The sequence below is a fragment of the Peromyscus eremicus genome, chromosome X, assembly GCF_949786415.1.
Source record: "Peromyscus eremicus chromosome X, PerEre_H2_v1, whole genome shotgun sequence".
NCBI lineage: Eukaryota > Metazoa > Chordata > Mammalia > Rodentia > Cricetidae > Peromyscus > Peromyscus eremicus.
Genome location: NC_081439.1, coordinates 62,431,023 through 62,448,503, shown reverse-complemented (window position 1 = coordinate 62,448,503; position 17,481 = coordinate 62,431,023). Strand labels below are relative to the sequence as shown.

Sequence of the window (17,481 nt, the reverse complement as noted above, 5' to 3'; positions counted from 1 at the left end):
AATTCACTGAACAATGTACAATGAAAATGTGTAAGATCATCTCTCCAACTGTGGGCCAATAATGCCTTGACAAAACTTTAAATTATAACATTATGATTGTAGAAGAAAATGTCAGTTTTGAAAGTGGACAAAATTAAGGTTATATTGACTGATAGGCACTCTGAAGCCTGTAGGGAAGTGCCTGAAAACAATGAAAAGAAATAAATTTCTCTTCACACAAGAAAAAAGACATCTCTTGGACACAAAGAAAAAAAATCCCATTTATAATGCTATTAGCAGATGTAACCTTACATTACACTTTAGTTTGTTTGACCATTTTCTTTTTTTTTTAATTTTTATTTTGCAATACAATTAAGTTCTACATATCAGCCACAGATTCCCTTGTTCTCCCCCCTCCCGCCCCCCTCACCTTCCCCCTAGCCCGCCCCCCATTCCAATCTCCTCCAGGGCAAAGCCTTCCCCACAGACTGACACCAACTGGATCAGGCCCTCTGAGTGGGTGAGACAGTTGATTGGCCTGATCTGTTTGGGAGGCATCCAGGCAGTGGCACCGGGTCCTGTGCTCATTGCATGAGTTGGCTGTTTGAAACCTGGGGCCTATGCAGGGTCCCTTGCCTCGGCCTGGGAGGAGGGGACTGGACCATTTTCTTTTGACACTGTTTTCTGATTGTAACCTTACACTATTTTCTTTCTTATTTATTTATTCCACCATTGCTTTCCTTCTTAAAATTATTCCTTTATGTTTTGCCATAGTATCATTATGTAACTATCAGTGTGTTCTTGCTATAGTCTAGGGGACTCATCCTGAAATTCAAAAGTTAAAGTAATGAGGACAGCAATCTTGTAAAAACTGGTGACTCGTAAGAACTTTGAAAACTGGATACTGCGTCTTTACTCCCCCAACATCTGCATACTCAAATCTATGCCAGATTGTCTCCTAAGTTTTAGTGATTTGCAAACATCATGGTTATTAACTCCCTCATGGTAATTAGATCCTGCTGTTTTATGCTAGTCCTAGACATGTCCGTCTACTGTCTGCTTTATTGCTTGTGTAATTTGATATATATAGTAAGAACATCTCTCTCTTCCAGACTCCTATCAAATGATAATCTTCCCGCCTCTGAATGTAAAGCCTCTCTTACTCCCTTTAGATGAGACCCTTTGCTACTTTTCATCCCTGAATATGCAGGGTTTGTGTCCCTTGTCAGCATGCAGAATGTTTTAGAAAAAAAATGGATCTTTAGTCTCTTCAGCCCTCAAGATTAAAGGATCAAAGTCTCAGGGGAATTGAAATACAAAGACAGGAAAAATGATGAGGACATGGGAAGAGAACAGAACCCTTCTCCTGAGAGTTTAGTTGAAGCCTCTCACAAGCTGAGAAGCAAGAATTTCAACATTCAACATTTTCTAAAGGCCTTTCTCTTTCACCAACTTTAAACCCATGAATTGTATAAAAATAACACTGGAAATTTGTTGCACAAACCTAGTAACACCTTGCTTTACCTTATCAGTTTATAATTCCACCAAGACATCTTATAGCATCACTTATAAAAAACAAAGATAAAAAAAAATCTTTCTTAGCAGCTTTTCGAGTCATAATTTGTCACCAAAATAGTATGTATTGCTAATGATAAAACACTTAGTTGCAACTATCCCTTGAGGAACTCATACCCACCTTTAGGTATGTCTTAGTTTTTCCCTAAGCATTTTTTTCTTTTAACCCTTGTGCTTAAAATCTGTTAAAAGTCAGTTTAGCAGTTACTGAGGGAGGGTCCTACGAGTCCCCACCCTCTTTGAAGTTCTACTGACAGTTAATAGTTGCTTGGGGAAGTACAGACATTTTCTTTAGTGTTACAGAGTCTAGTAAGTTGTTCATGCTTCTTTAAATACATCTTCCCATGCTCATGCATGGAACCCTAACTAAACTAAGTGAATCACCAAAACAAGACATGAGATTAGAAGAGGGATTGGCCAGGAAGAGTAAGGAAGCCAGTGGGAGTGGGAAAGGAAGAAGAGACGATGATGGGGTGACTATCATCAAAATACATTCTGTACATGCATGGAAGAGCTATAATGAAACATTATTTATCATCCATATATACTAATACAAATGAAACAATTAATAAACTGCAGCTGTCCTTTGAGGAGTCTGCACTGTGCTCTAGGGTGCGCTTTTTTTCTTTTCTTGAGCTCATTTCTTTCTACCTTCAATAAAACCCCAACTCTGCCTCATATGGGTTAGACTTTCAATTCTGTTGTGCTTTGAAGCCACAAATCCTGGAGTTACCTGAGCTGTGGTTCCTAAAGACAGGGAAGTCTTCTGGTTGCTGGGCTGGACAGGAGTTACAGGTGTTTCATACCTAGTCAGTGGAGGGGTGGGGTGCTTGGGGTTTTGGAAATGTAGTAGTGTTGAATTATAGTAGCAAAAATGTTTTTACATAAATTTGCAAAGTGTTATAAAGTTAATATGTTGTTTAAAATCTTACAAATAATTATTGTACATTAAAAGTTTCAAAGTGAGATTTATCTAGAAAAAATTAAAAATTTCAATTTCTCACAGATAAATTTAAGTTTTAGATTTTTAAAAGGTATCAGAGATACCAATGATATTTTCATATATCCTATGGAATCTCAAAGTAAGCACATGGTGAGAGACTTCAGAAGGAGGTAAGAACTGGGGAAAGGAAATACAAGGTCACAGAAAATAGTAGGGAGTGTGAAAGCAGCTAAATCCAGTAGCAGAGTCATTTATAAAGGAAACAATAAATGCAACATAGAGCGCTGAACAGAAGAACAAGGAAGGGAGAAGGCATACTCTCTCCCTTCCCTGGAGCTGCAACCAAACCAGAAGAGGGAAGTCTACAGAAGCCAGCTCTGATTTCCTTTCTACTCCCTTCTCTGGGCCACCCCACCCCACCCCACCCCAGGCCACAGTCCCTTTCCACTTTCCAAGTTTCTACAGTTACTCTGACAGTCAGCTGTGAAAACACACCTACAACTACTATTATACAGACTGAGCAATTTGTGTTTAGGAATGTAGGTGTATATCCATATATGTATATAACAGCAATTAAAAAAAAGAGGCCATGAATTTGAAAGCGAGAAAGGAGGTGGATAGGAGAGAGTTTGTAGGGAAGGAAGGGAGGGAAGACATTGTGTAATTATTTTATAATCTCAAGGATAAAAGGAATAATAAAAAAGAAGCAAACTCTGTGCAAAACCAAAACCCTATGGGTAGACTTGTCTGGAGCCCATGGAGCGAATGGATAGAAGGGATTTGACACTGCCTGCCTTGCCCTTGCTCCCAAGCTGAAAACCCTGATTGAATGGGGCCTTGTCACCAAACCATTCTCTCTGTGAGGACAGACAATTCAGCACCATCACATCTCCGAAACCTCAAGCACATCTGTTTTTGAGTAGTCTCTCTATGTGTGTGCTTGTGTGGATATTATATGCATTTTCCTGGATCCTCACATACACTCTTAACTTTTACATGGAAACTAATTATTTTATAAAACACACTCTGCATTTTTGTGTCTTTATGTATATGTATATGCATTCATGGTTGTGTTAGTATGTATATATGTATTTGTTTGTGTAGGCCAGAGGATAACATTGAGTGTCAGTCCCAGTCACTGTCCACCTTGCTTTTTGAGTCATATCTCTCATTGAAGTTGGAGCTCACTGATTCAGCTAGGCTGACTGGTCAGTGACACCCAGAAATATGCCTGTCTACCCTTCTGCAGTGCTTGGATTATACCATGAGGTCCCCTGGCCCAGGGCCCAGCTTTTATCTGTGATGTCTTGGGGGTCCTGTTGATTTTTAGTTAAGTTCTACAAAAGAAGTATAGACTCTGGCTAAAGGTGCTTAATTGGAGCTGTGTAAAAGAATACACAGAAAGACATACAACTTTTAAATTAAAATTTTGTTTTGATAATCTTATACATGAGTACTATATTAACATCATTTTCACTGTTCTCTCTCCCTACTGCATTTCCTCCACTCCCTTTTAAATTCACGACCTCTCCTTTAATTACTATTTATATTACATATATAATGCATTGATTCCGTTCAGTACTTATCACTTGTGCATGTATATAAGGCTGACCACTTGGAAATGGATAACCTACTAGTGTTGTTTGAATCTTAGATGGTCAATAAAAAACCCAGAGCCAGTATCAGGGTGAAAGCTGAAAGATCAGAAAAGCAGAACAGCCGGCCACTAGTTCTTACCTCTACAAAATGCTCAGCCTAAAGAGAGTGAGTTATGGTTTCCTCATACCTTATATACCTTTCTCTACCTTGCCACATTACTTCCTGGGATTAAAGGCATGTGTGCTTTCCAAGCAAAGGCATCAGATCTCAAGTGCTGGGATTAAAGGTGTGTGCCACCACTGACTGGTTCTGTTTCTCTCCTAGACTGAGTCAATCTCATGTAGTCCAGGGTGACCTTGAATTTACAGAGATCCAGACAGATCTCTGCCTCCCAAGTACTGGGATTAAAGGTGTGTGCCACCACTGCCTGACCTCTATGTCTAATATAGTGGCTGGCTCTGTCCTTTGATCCTCAGGCAAGCTTTATTAGGGCACACAATATATCACTACATATCAGGGAGCTTGTCTACAGAGAAAACTAATTTTTACCTCTCTTAGGAGCAATTGATTGTCTGTAGTTCTTCATCTAGGGGTGGGACATTGGGAAATTTCCTTCATACATGTTGACATGTCAACTGGTATTGCCATTATGCGGTTCTTATTTAGGCAATAATAATGTTGAATTTTCGTGGGTGCAGTTTCCCTGTCATGTCTAGGGTCCATTATCTAGCAGGAGGCATCCTGGGTCTCTGGCTCTTACAATTTTTCTCTCTCCTTTAGCATGATTTACCTTAAGCCTTAGATGCAGGGGTTGTGATGCTGATGTTTCAGTTGGGGATGGGCACACTATAGTCTTTTATTCGTTGCATTTTGGCCAGTTATGGAGCTCTGTCATAGTCTTCATGTGTTTTAAGAAAAAAAAGCTTCTGTGATGAGGGGTAAGAGCTTCATTTATCTGTAAGTATAAAGTATGAAAATATGGGCAGGAATTGTATTGGTTTAATTAAAGGGCAGCAGCTGATTCTCATCTAGGGTCTATGCCCCCTCCAGCCACTGCGAGTTGGTGAAGTTTACAGTGCCAGGCATGAATTCTCCCCTGATGAGTAGGCCTCAAGTCCAATTAATTGGATTACCTCCAAGGTAAAGGTGTCTCCATTTTACCAGTGGTATCTTCCTAGGTTTATCATTGTGGTGGTTTGTAGGCTTTGCAGTTAGGTAGGACAACTAATTGATTTTCTCTCTTAGTGGTTTGCATAGCACTTTCTGATACTATGAGATCTCATCTTCATGGAGGAATCTTCCTGGTCAGTTCCAGCTCAATTCCTCCAAGATGGACGTACAAGTTGTTTTTTTTTTTTTTTTTGAATTTTTTTTTATTTAAGAGAGTCAAAATATCAAGGATTTCAGTCTGTTTGGGAAAGAATACACAGGACTGAAGAAGATGTTTTTAAAGGACCTAGGAGGGAAGAGGTAAAGACTGTGTTTATTGGAGTCAGATCAGGGACATCCCAGCAGTGGCAGAGGGTAACTCAAGTTTCCTGACAGAAAACAGAGCACAGTTTACTCTATATTCGTTTTTCCATGCTCATCGAAGAATACTGGGACTGAAACATAGTCCTCATCCAGAAAAAAATAAAAGCAAAAACATTCACAGGGTTAGATAACACGATCAAGACATTGTCACATTACTGTAAGCCTGTCCTTTGTTTCTTGTCCTAGCAAATCCAATCATATTTTTTTAAAAAAAGTTAATAACAATATGGAGAATGAACACAAACTTCAGGATTATATTTTACTGCCACCAAGTGGTTCCCTTGCTCTCTTTCTAAAATAAATTTCTGGAAGAAATAAATGATTGTTTCTGTTACTAATTGTCCTAGGTCCATGGGAGCAAACTTGTCTTTCCACCCACCCCTTCAATGCTGTTCTTCACCTTTATTCTGCATGTTCTGCCATTTAGTATTTACTTGTTAGTTGGTTGGTTTGCTTTGAGGGAGATATCTATAATGTTAGCCATGCTAAAGCGTCAAACTTCTGGGCTCTAGTGATGCTCCTTTCTTAGCCCATTGATAGTTGTGGCACATGCATTATAGAGACCCAGTTGCTTGCAGGGTAGTGAGAGACGTTTCACTATAGATAATCTTCTTTAATATGTTTCCCCTAATATGGGTTACAGGATATGGTACATGCACATGAATATGAAACACATGGGTGCACACATATGCACACACAAACATGATATTTTTTATGCGTACTTCCCCACTCTTATAAATCTATAGAGATTAAAACCACACTGACAGGCAGATACCCATAAAGGACAAAACTTCTGTAACAATCACCTTAATGTGATTTATCAATAGAACAATGACTATGATGAGGAAAGCAACCAACTGTTAATAATGGGTCAGAGAGAGCAAGATGTTGATTACCAATCATGTTCCTAGAGCACTGAACATATATTTTTTAAATTGCTTTTTCCTTTTGTGTAGAGAGTCACAGAGGGCACACGTTTCTTCACTGCTCAAAGACATATACCCAGTGAAACACAATGACTGTAGTTACAGAGTAATGAGGAGGGCCAGTTAAAATTTACCTACTACACAAATTTCATACAGGAAAAATACTTGCAGTGTTCATGATATCCTTTTCCTTAAAGGTGAATTTTCCCTTACTACAGATTGTACCCCAAACCTCATGCATGCTAGACAATGCTCTACCCCTTAGCTCCAGCTGAAACACCCTTTTCATCCTGTTAGATGTTTTTTAAAGACTACTTTTAAATTTTGAAAAAATTTAAAATTTCCTGTGTCAAAATTTTACGAATACCTGACTTAGTTTCTTCCAGCAGTAGTTGTGTGTCTGTGTGTGTTTATAAAAATCTGATATAATATCCCAACCAGTATATAGACATATTACAGTTGATACAATCCAATGGTTTTATTCATATTTTCCAAGTTTTAATTAGACTTAATCTATACAACTTGAATTCATGTGAATATTTGGATAGCAGCAATACATCCAAAATACAGAGCAGGGCTGATGAGAGGTTCAGTGTGTATGATCTCCCTGAGTTTGATCCCCACTACCTACATGATGGAAGGAGAAAACGGACCCCTGCAGGTGTCTTCTAAGACACAAGCCCTCTGTGGTGATTTCTGCCTCACTTAATAAATATATAAATGTTAAAAAAAACTTTTTAAAACCAATTATTAATTAACAACAACTGTAGTTATCACACTGAACTCATACAAGACCTGCCCAATCAACTGTAAGTCAAGGAAGGGGGAGGGGCTCAATGACCCCTGTCCTTTATTGGATGAACTATGAGTAGAAGCTGAGATAGAGGGGAACCACTGGCTTTAGTTGTTGCATGCACTACTTAATCTACTGGGATTCAACAGACAGCTCCAAACCTTTGGTGACACAGGTAGCACTGGTTCATTTCTGTGAGTGACAAAACAAAATGAATGGACATGAATGTGAGGGAAAGATTTATAGGAAGCGGTGCTGACAGGGTTGATAGAATGATTGGTGGGCACGGCATACATGTGAGAAATTATCTGAAAATGAATTTAATTAATAATAATAAAAACAAAGCACAAATTAGTTTCATCATCTCAATTTTACCTTTGATGCCTTTTTACAGTCACATCTGCCTGCCTCCCACGACCCTAAATCTCACTCATCCATAAAAAATGTCATAAGCGGAATTCACATTTGGTCATAATTTGAAATGGACTTGTTGCACTATCACTTCCTGGCGATCCATTCAAATTGTTACATGTATTAGTGCAGTAGCTTGATTCTTTTTAGTGCAAATAGTGTTTCCTGGTACAAATTACTGTTAAACACCTCACCTATGAGAGGACATATGAATTCTTTACAGTTTGGGGCTATAATGCGTAAAGCTGCCAAGAACATTCATGCCAGGACACTGTGTGAACCTAAGTTTTCACTTTGCTTATGTAAATACCCAGGGAAATTGGATAGAATGGTAATTTCTCATTTAAAGTTTTATGTAATAATAAACTAAATGGTTATACCATTTTACATTCTTAAAAGTAAAGAAGGAGAAATTCAAGTTCTCTGCATCATTGCCAGTATTTCATGCTTCTAATTTTTTCCACTTTGCTTATCATTTGTAATTTCCCTGAGAACTAACAACATTGACCACCTTTTCATGTATGTATATATCAGATGTTTTCTCCATATAGCTTGTATAATTACCTTCTTCATATGGGCTTTTTGAAGAGCAACAGATTATAATAGACAATTAATGAATTAATATTTTACTTATAATACATAGTATTTCATTCAATGAGTCTGTGTCTTACTTTTTAGAAACCTGTAGATTCTACTGTAGCCATTCATGTCCCCAGTGAAGTCACCTTAATTTAATATGACAGAAACTACATCTTTAATAAATCCACCAGGAAAGGACATGTGTAAACAGAGACTTTTCTCTGTCCCACCCCAACCTTCAGCCACTTCCCAAATTATCACACAGAGGCTTATATTAATTATAAATGTTTGGATGATGGCCCAGGCTTATTACTAACTAGCTCTTACATTTAAATTAACCCATTTCTATTAACTTATGCATTACCATGTGACCCGGGGCTTACCAGTCCTTTGACATCTTGTTCCTTGGGCAGCTGGCTTGCATCTCCCCCAACTGCGCTCTTCCTCTGCCTGTCTCTCCATTTGGCTTTCCCACACAGCCTATTTTGCCTGGCTATAGGCCAAATCAGCTTTTATTATCAACCAGTGAGAGCAACATACATTCACAGCATACAGAATGGTCCTCTCACAGCAGATATGGGCCTTTCTTTCCTTCCCAGTACTTACAAACTAAACTTCATTATTTATTGAATGTTTAGAATAACAATAAAAGTTAAGTCCTTGTGAATTCTGTTAACCACCTATTATCTAAGAAGGGCATGGTTATTATGTTAGTTGGCTTTCCACAACTACAATCCATTTATAAAGAAAAAAATATTTTGGTTCAGAGATTTGGAAGTTAAAGTTCACGTCTGATTGGCCCCATTGTTTTATGGCTATGGCAAGTCAGCACATCATGGTGAGAGTGTAGGGTGGAGAACTGCCCAGGTAATTACATACTACAGAAGTAAAACAGTGACAATTGTGCTTGAGTCTCAACATTACCTTCAAGGGACCAGACCCAATAATTCAAACACACTGCATAGGCCTTGCCTCTCAATTGTCCTATCCCTTCTATAGAAAAATCACACTAGGCATCAAGCTTTTGTTTACCACATGGGCCTTTAAGGAGAGATTCAGTCTCTAAACTGCCAGAGTTGTCAAGAGTATTCTATTTTTAAAGTCTATCTATACAAATTGATTTGATTCTACTGCATTGTATGTCTTGTTTTATGGTTTTCACAAAGTGCATTCCATTTATTTCTTGGTTAATAAGGGACAAGACTGTCAGTGGTGCCTTATACCCACCATAGTTCCTATTGTGGTTTTGTGAAGCTTTTCTGGGTAAGTTTGTAGTGGATACCTGTTCTACCTACGACCTTGAAGAACCAGTCCCTAAGGCGTGGCCTTGGGGCTACCCTTAAGACCTGAAGGGCACATATGCCTCATTCTTTTCTCTCTTGAGGACTTGGATGGTGGGGACTGACTCAGGCAGCAGAAGTGGCATGGGACAGACCATCAGGCTTCCAGGACACTATGATGGATTTGCCTATCCTGTTTAGTGAGTTCTTCCCAAAATAATTTCTAAATAAATAATTCCTTTATCAATACCTGTGGATTATTCTGCAACATAAGTTAATGTTTTTATTTGAGCCTCCCAAAGCGATTCTTCCTAGCTCTTTTTATTTCTTCATTTCTCAATACTTCTCTTGTGACTTCAGAAATTAAGCCATATCAAGAGTTAACAGGAATGCTTTACAAGCACTCAAGACATTCTTCATTCTGGGACTAAGATACGAAAGATTGTCATACCATGATGCTACCATCAAGACCTTAGGCCTCTAAAGAGGCAGGCCTCTAAGAATTTGGTGGGTGCTCTGGTAATTTGGAGGAATGAAGAGGATGCTGTTACCCTTCCAAGAGTTTTAATCTGAGCAAAGAGAAGAGCTTTGAGGCCCAGAAGGATTTATACAAAACAATGGTGGGCTATTTTAAGTTATGAGAGATGCTGATCTGTAATCTGAACATGATAGACTAAAAATAATTCCACTAAGGGTGACATGAGCACTTTGCTTTTTACTTATCTCCTCTTATTTTGAAGCATCCTAATTCTAACATTTGTGTTTAAATCCTAAATTTTCTGCATAATCACAAAGTGCATTTTATTATTTTAATTATAATAGGCAAATACATCTGCAAGTTCTATAGGTGGGGGTAGGTGATAGATCCACCTTTCTTATCTACAAGGAAAGACATTTTGCCTCTTTTTCTTCTCAGAAAACCAGTCATTTAAACCACACTGATTAATTTGTCATCTGAATTTAATGTCAACATCACCATCAAAAACCAATCTTTTTTTTTTTAAAGCCAGTTTGGGTTTCCTGAGACCTAGGCTTATAAACACCGAAATGCTCCTTATGTCCCACCAATAACATTCTTCATGTTCATAAGACCTAGTGTAAAGCCAGAAAATATATTAAAACAGTATTAAAGCTGCCCTACTATAAGCTTGTGATTATCAGCCACAATTTTGTGTTTATTTGGAAAAGACATATAAAAATTTCTTTCAATGCTGTTTTGTAGTCTTTACTGTAGAAGTCTAGCAATTTTTTTTTATTAAATTTATTCAACAGAATCTTATTTACCGATGGGAATAGTTTTAATTTTTCTTTTCCAATATGAATGTGCTTAATTTTGTTTTCTAGCATAATGGCCCTGGCCAGAACCTCCAGTACAATGTCGAATTAAGCTGACAAAAGTATCCACACATGTCTTCATCCATATCTTACTGGGAAATGGTGTCAGTCCTTCCCTGTGAGCTAGAAGTTGTTCATAGGCATCCTTTATCAGGTGGTGATTGTTCCTTCCGAGTCTTAAAAAAGTTATTTCTTTTTCAAATCACAAAATAATGGCAGAATTTGTAAAATGCTGTTTGGAAATGTTTACAATTCGTATATTTATTGTTTTCTAAACTCACATAATTTGTTTGCATATACATTTGTTTGTAGAATTCTGAAAACAGTTCTACATGTCTTTGTCCTTTGTTAATATGGCACATTACACTGATGTTTTCCTTTTATGTGGAACCTACAGTTTTAAAAATATTTCTTTTAATTTTTGGGAATTACATTATTCCCCCATTCCCGTCCTGCCCATCGAACTCTGCCGTATACCCTTCTTGCTCTCTTTCAAATTCATGGCCTCTTTCTCTTTAATTGTGTGTCTGCACATGCGTGTGTATTCTTCTATCTAAAAATACAACCTGCTCACAATCTTAGATTCATAGCATATATTCCACTTTTTCAATGTGTATATCCTGCGGTATATGCTTCTGTATGTGATTTCCCAGTAGTTCATTGGAATTGTATATGTCTATATAATGGATATTACTCTACAGTTTTATGTTTTGTGACCTCTTTGCCTAATTTTAGTATAAGATAATTTTAACCATGGAGAATAAGTTAAGAAATCCATCTTTCCCCCATCTCTCCCTCTTCTTTTCTTCTGCTTTCCTTCCTTCCATTCGTCCCTCCCTCCTACTTCCTTTTTCCTTCCAGTCCTCATGTTTACTAAAATTCTATATTTTATACTTCTGGGTATAGTATATTCTTTGAGGGCTATTCTTAAATTGTTACCGCAATATGTTTATGTCTGTATGGATTTTCAATTTTGATTTATTTTCTGAAGTTTGTGTCCTTAAAATATTTTCTATTTGCTGAACTTGCTTACTTTGTTTGCATACACATGTGAGTGTAGTGTTTCCTTTGTTTCAATTCCACTGTCACTGTTTGGGACCCCTCGTTCATTACTGACTTTAGTCATTTGAGGCTTCTGAGGTTTTGTGTGTCCAGGATGTCTAGGAGAATCTCAATGTGTTGAACGTTACAATGAACTGCCTTTTGGTTTCATTGATTTTTACTCATGTTATAGTGTGCATTTTATTTCTCTCTAATATAATATTTATAATATCTATTATTTTATTTCTTATACATGGTTTCTCGGTTTATTTTAACCTTTTTTGGCAGTGACTAGAACTATTTATTTGAGTCTAAATTGCTGGAAAGTAAATCACAGGCTAAAAGAGAAAAAGCCAAGCAAAGTTGACTTTGATTTTGACTCTGTTAGTTTGAAATTCAATTCTGACAGATCCATTATGCAAAGAAACTAATGATTTACTTATATCTTACTCTTGCTGTTTCTCCTTCATTTATTTTTTCACAGCTTATTCTTCCCTTCTTTGTAAATGTTCATTTCACTATCATATATATATATATATATATATATATATATATATATATGATATTTTGTTTTGTTGTGTTTTTTGTGAGAGAAAACATGAATTTGGGTGAGTACAATTAATTAATATACAAGGTTATTTATGTGCAATGTTATTAATAAAAGTCTTTTAAAATGAGCTATCATATGCTTCCAGAAAGAAGACTTTAGAACATACAGAAAAAAAAATGAATCCAATAATGAAAATATTGGTAGTGACTAGAACTATTTCTATGAGATGGGTTGTAGTTGGGTCAGGAAAAAATAATCAAAATATATTGCACGAAATGAAATTAAACAATAAAAACAGTGCTTAGATGCCACAAGGTAGGTGGTAATGCCTTAACCGTATGTGTGTTGTTAGGCCCAAGGGCCTCTTCCATCCTTGTCAAGGGGAGGGCTAATTTTCTCTCCTTTCATACAACACTTAACCTTATTTTTTAAGGTTTTTAAAGTACAGAGTCAGATTACTAATTTGACATTTTTCTACAGATATTTACAGCTACAAATTTGTTTCTAAATATTACCTTTTCCACTGAGCAGCCACTGGGTTCTCTGGGTTTCCAGTAGGCAAGCACCTGTTGTTAGGCTATCTGATATATAATTGTGCTAAATTCTCTTTTAAAATATGAATTTAGGCCAGGTGGTGGTGGTGCACGCCTTTAATCCCAGCACTCGGGAGGCAGACCCAGGCGGATCTCTGTGAGTTCGAGGCCAGCCTGATCTGCAGAGCAAGATCCAGGACAGGCACCAAAACTACACAGAGAAACCCTGTCTTGAAAAACCAAAATAAATAAATAAATAAACAAATATAAAATGTGAATTGAAATTCTCACACAAAAAAAGAAATACTACACATCTGTTAAGGATTCTATGTGGCCGACTAACACATTAGAACCTAGAGAGTTGGAATGTTACAGGTCCAGTGCCAAATTATCCTGGGATATCTTTAGTTCCCTGATAGCCATTCATTATCCTCCTCTATGTCCATCTAGCTATCATGAAGCTTATTGAATATATTGACAGACCACTGGTTTTTCACTAACTAAAGTTCTAAGGGTGTTATCAGATAGCATTTAAAACCTGTAGGAGATACTTCCCTCCTTTGCTGAAAGCACTCAGCTTGCTGTTTCTACTAATGTATATGAAATATCCCTTAAGTTATGACACTTTTTGTTCTTTAACTGTAAAAGCATTAAAAAACTATTATTAAATTGAGTAATAGTATTTGGGGAAACCTGAATTGTGTTCCTGGTCTATGATTACTAGTATTTGGTTTCAGAATAAACTAGCTTATTCTCTTTGTATCTCTTATTCTTTGAGGAGAGAGTTGGGTTTTTATGTTGACAGGGTTTTTTTTTTTTTTTGTACTTCCATATGAATTTTAGAATTTCTTTTTTTCTTGTCCTTTGGAGAATGTCACTGGAATTTACATGGCAGTCACACTGACTCTGAAGGTTACTTTTGGGAATCTGGCTATTTTAAAGAGTACTAATTGTAATATTTTATGAATATGGGGTCTTTCCAACTCCTAGAGTCATCTTAATTACTCTCCCTAATGTTCTCACAGTGGTCAGTGCAGAGGCCTTTTAGTTCTTCAGTTAGGTTTAGCTTCATTCTTAGACACATTGTTTTCTGAAACTATTGTGAATAAGATGCTGTGCTGGTTAGTTTTTGACACAAAGTAAGGATCAAGTGGGAAAGGGAATCTCAAGTGAAGAGTTGTCTCTGCCATTCTGGGTTGTGAGTATGTCTGTGGGGCATTTTTTAAAACTGCCAATTGAGGGGGAAAGTCCTCAACAGCCCACTTGCCATCCCTAGGCAGTTAAGCCTGGATTGTATAAGTAAAGTAACTGAGCTTGGGGAAGCAAGCCCGTAAGCAGCATTCCTACATGTCAGGCTGAAAGTTCCCACTGTGAGTTACTGATTTGGTCTCTCCCAATGATGGATTGTAAACTAGTGTATCACAGCAACTAAAAGCAAAAGAGGACAAAGAGTTTTCTTTCTCCGCGAGTTAACTGTGGTTTATGTGTGTCGCTTTTATATTCTAATTCTCTGCCACACTGTTTCTATTTAAAAGTTTGTGGTTGTTTTGCACTGCTGCACTTTACTTTGTGGAGCTAATACTTTTCTTTGTTTTAAATTTCAGGTTTCCGGCAATCCTACCTTAGGCAAGTTTATTGGTGTGATTTATGCAACAACAATAATCATTTTGCTGGACTTGTTCGGGCAACCATATTTTGAGAGGCCATGGGTCCATTTTCCCCGTCATGTTTAGGGTACACTATGTAATAGCAGGCATCCTGGGGTCCTGGATTTTATACTCTTCCTGCCCCCCTTTTATGAACTTCTCTGAGCCTTACGTTTAGGAGCTGCATTGCAGATATACCAGTTGAGGCTGAGCACCTTACAGTCAGCTGTTCTTTACATTTTGATCAGTTGAAGATCACTCTAATAGTATTGATCTGTTACTGAAAGGAAGCTTATTTGATGAGCAAAAACTATACATGTCTGTGGATATAAATATAGTACTAAAAAAACAGAAATTATATCCAGTTTAGGAAACTGGCAGGAGTAGGTTCTCCTCATGGGTCTTTGTGGTCTCCAGCCAGGAGTAGTTGGCGTCTGTTGAGTGGCCCTTAATTCCAATTAGATAGCTGATGGTTAGGCCCGAGATAAAAATGCTACTGTTGCACCATTGTGCATATCTTGTTGGTCCTGACGTTGTTGTTGTCCATAGGCTTTATCACTGGATAGGTCATCCATCTACAGCTTGCCCCTCTCCCTTGGCTTGTTCTAATATTATCAGAGCTACTTCTCAGTCTTTCAGTTCAATCCCTCCAAGTCCTGAGTCTGGAGTATGTGGAATCTTCAGCAACAGAAATTTATCTTGAGAATTTATGAGCAATCAAGGGCAATGGCAACAGCCTATATTGTTGTATAGTTTCTCGGACTCCCTTGACAGCAACTTGAGATGAAGTTTCTCATGCCTGGTACCAGGATTTTTGTTAGTTGATGGCTATTGTGTGGAGAATTATACCTCAAGTAGCTTAATTTCATTGAAACTGTGTATATGTATGTACACACACACACACACACACACACACACACACACACACACACACGGTGGGGGGAGAGAGGAGGAGAGGGAGAATGTAAATTTAAGTAAACATAATATGATTCCCTATGTCTTTTTAAAATGTCCTTAGTGCTATTTATTCTCCCTCCCTCTCTCCCTCCCTCCCTCCCTCCCTCCCTCCCTCCCTCCCTCCCTCCCTCCCTCCCTCCCTCCCTCCCTCCCTCCCTCCCTCCCCCCTCTCAGCTTCCTAGTTAAAGCTCCCCAGGAAAGATGGCTCAGTGGTTAAGAGCACTTGGTGATCTTTCAGGGGAGCCAGGTTCTATTTCTAGCACTCACATAGTGGCTCACAACCATCTCCAACTTCAGTTCCGGGGTTCTGATGCCCTCTGCTGGTCTCTGCAGGCACTGCATGCACACGGTGCATTTATGTGCAAGCAGGCAAACACTTATACACATAAAATAAAAATAAAAATAAAAGTATTTTGTAAAAAGAACTGATTTTTTTTTTTAGTTTTTCAAGACAGGATTTCTCTGTGTAGTTTTTGGTTCCTGTCCTGGACCTTGCTCTGTAGACCAGGCTGGCCTCAAACTCAGAGAGATCTGCCTGGCTCTGCCTCCCGAGTGCTGGGATTAAAGGCATGTACCACCACCGCCCAGTTTAAGAATTGATACTTTAACAAATCTATTTAATGGAAACTTCAGTGCCCTGTAATTATAGGGATATATGTATATAATTTTAAGGTCACCACTTTCAACATTTAATGTATTTCTTTCTTATTTGTATCGCATTATTTCTCTCTTGCCTTATTGAGCTAAGATTTTAAGAATTATATTGATCAAATGTGGTGAAAGCTGAGACCATGGTATTATTTGTGATGTTAGAGGAAGTTCTTTTAGATTTGACTCATTCAGTGTAATATTGGCTCTAGGTGTCTTATATATAACTTTATTGTATTAATAGATGATCCTTCAATTACTAGTTTCTTTGGAACTTTTATAAGGATGGGAAACGGGATTTTGTCACAGACTTGACCTGCATCTATTGAGATATGATTTTTATTTTTGTTTTTATGCATGTGATGTATTATGTAATTAATATATGTTTAATGAAGAACATACCCAAGATTAAAGGCAACTATATCATGTTTTATGATATGTTAACTACAACACTGAATTTGTTTTGCAAATATTATATTGAGGATTTTTTGTATCTGTATTTATCAAAAGAAAGTAATTTACAGTATCTATTTTTATAGCCTTATCTGGTTTGGGCATCAAGTTGATATTGACTTTGTCAAGTAACTTTTTATCTTGTGATCCAGCCTGAAGAATATTGGTGTTAGTTTTATTTTGGAATCTACTAATATTCAGAAGTCAAACCATCTTAGGCCTTTTGGTTGTTGTTGAGAGACATTACCCTTTTGATCCTATTGCTCATTGTAGATTTGTTTATATTCTTTGTATCTTACTGGATTAATTTTGTTAAGCCATATGCTTCTAGAAATTTATATACTTCTTCTGTATTTTCTAACTTCTGGGGCATAAAGTTCTGTACTGAAGAGATCATTCAGTAGGTAAGAGCATTGGTTGTTTTTCCAGAGGTCTCAGGTTCAGTTCCCAGCAACCACATGGTGGTTCAGACCATCTATAATTGCATTGGATACTCCTTTCCAGTGTTCAAACATACATACACATAAAAGCACCCATATAATTTTTTTTTTAAAAAAACCATCAACCATCATATTTTAACCTATTTGTGTCTTTATGTCCAGGATTTTTAGTTTATTGAAGTTCATTCACTAACATTCAGTGCACATATATGTGCAGTTGTTATATGTCCTTGATGGACATCTCTATGTATCTCTTTTCT

The 17,481-nt window shown here is 37.4% G+C and overlaps 1 non-coding gene across 1 annotated transcript; it reads right to left on the bottom strand.

Moving 5' to 3' along the window:
* Positions 1-12,833: 12,833 nt before the first annotated feature.
* Positions 12,834-12,959, bottom strand: LOC131900312 (U6atac minor spliceosomal RNA). The gene has a single exon (XR_009376210.1). It is a non-coding gene; the product is annotated as a U6atac minor spliceosomal RNA (small nuclear RNA).
* Between the last annotated feature and the right edge of the window lie 4,522 nt (positions 12,960-17,481).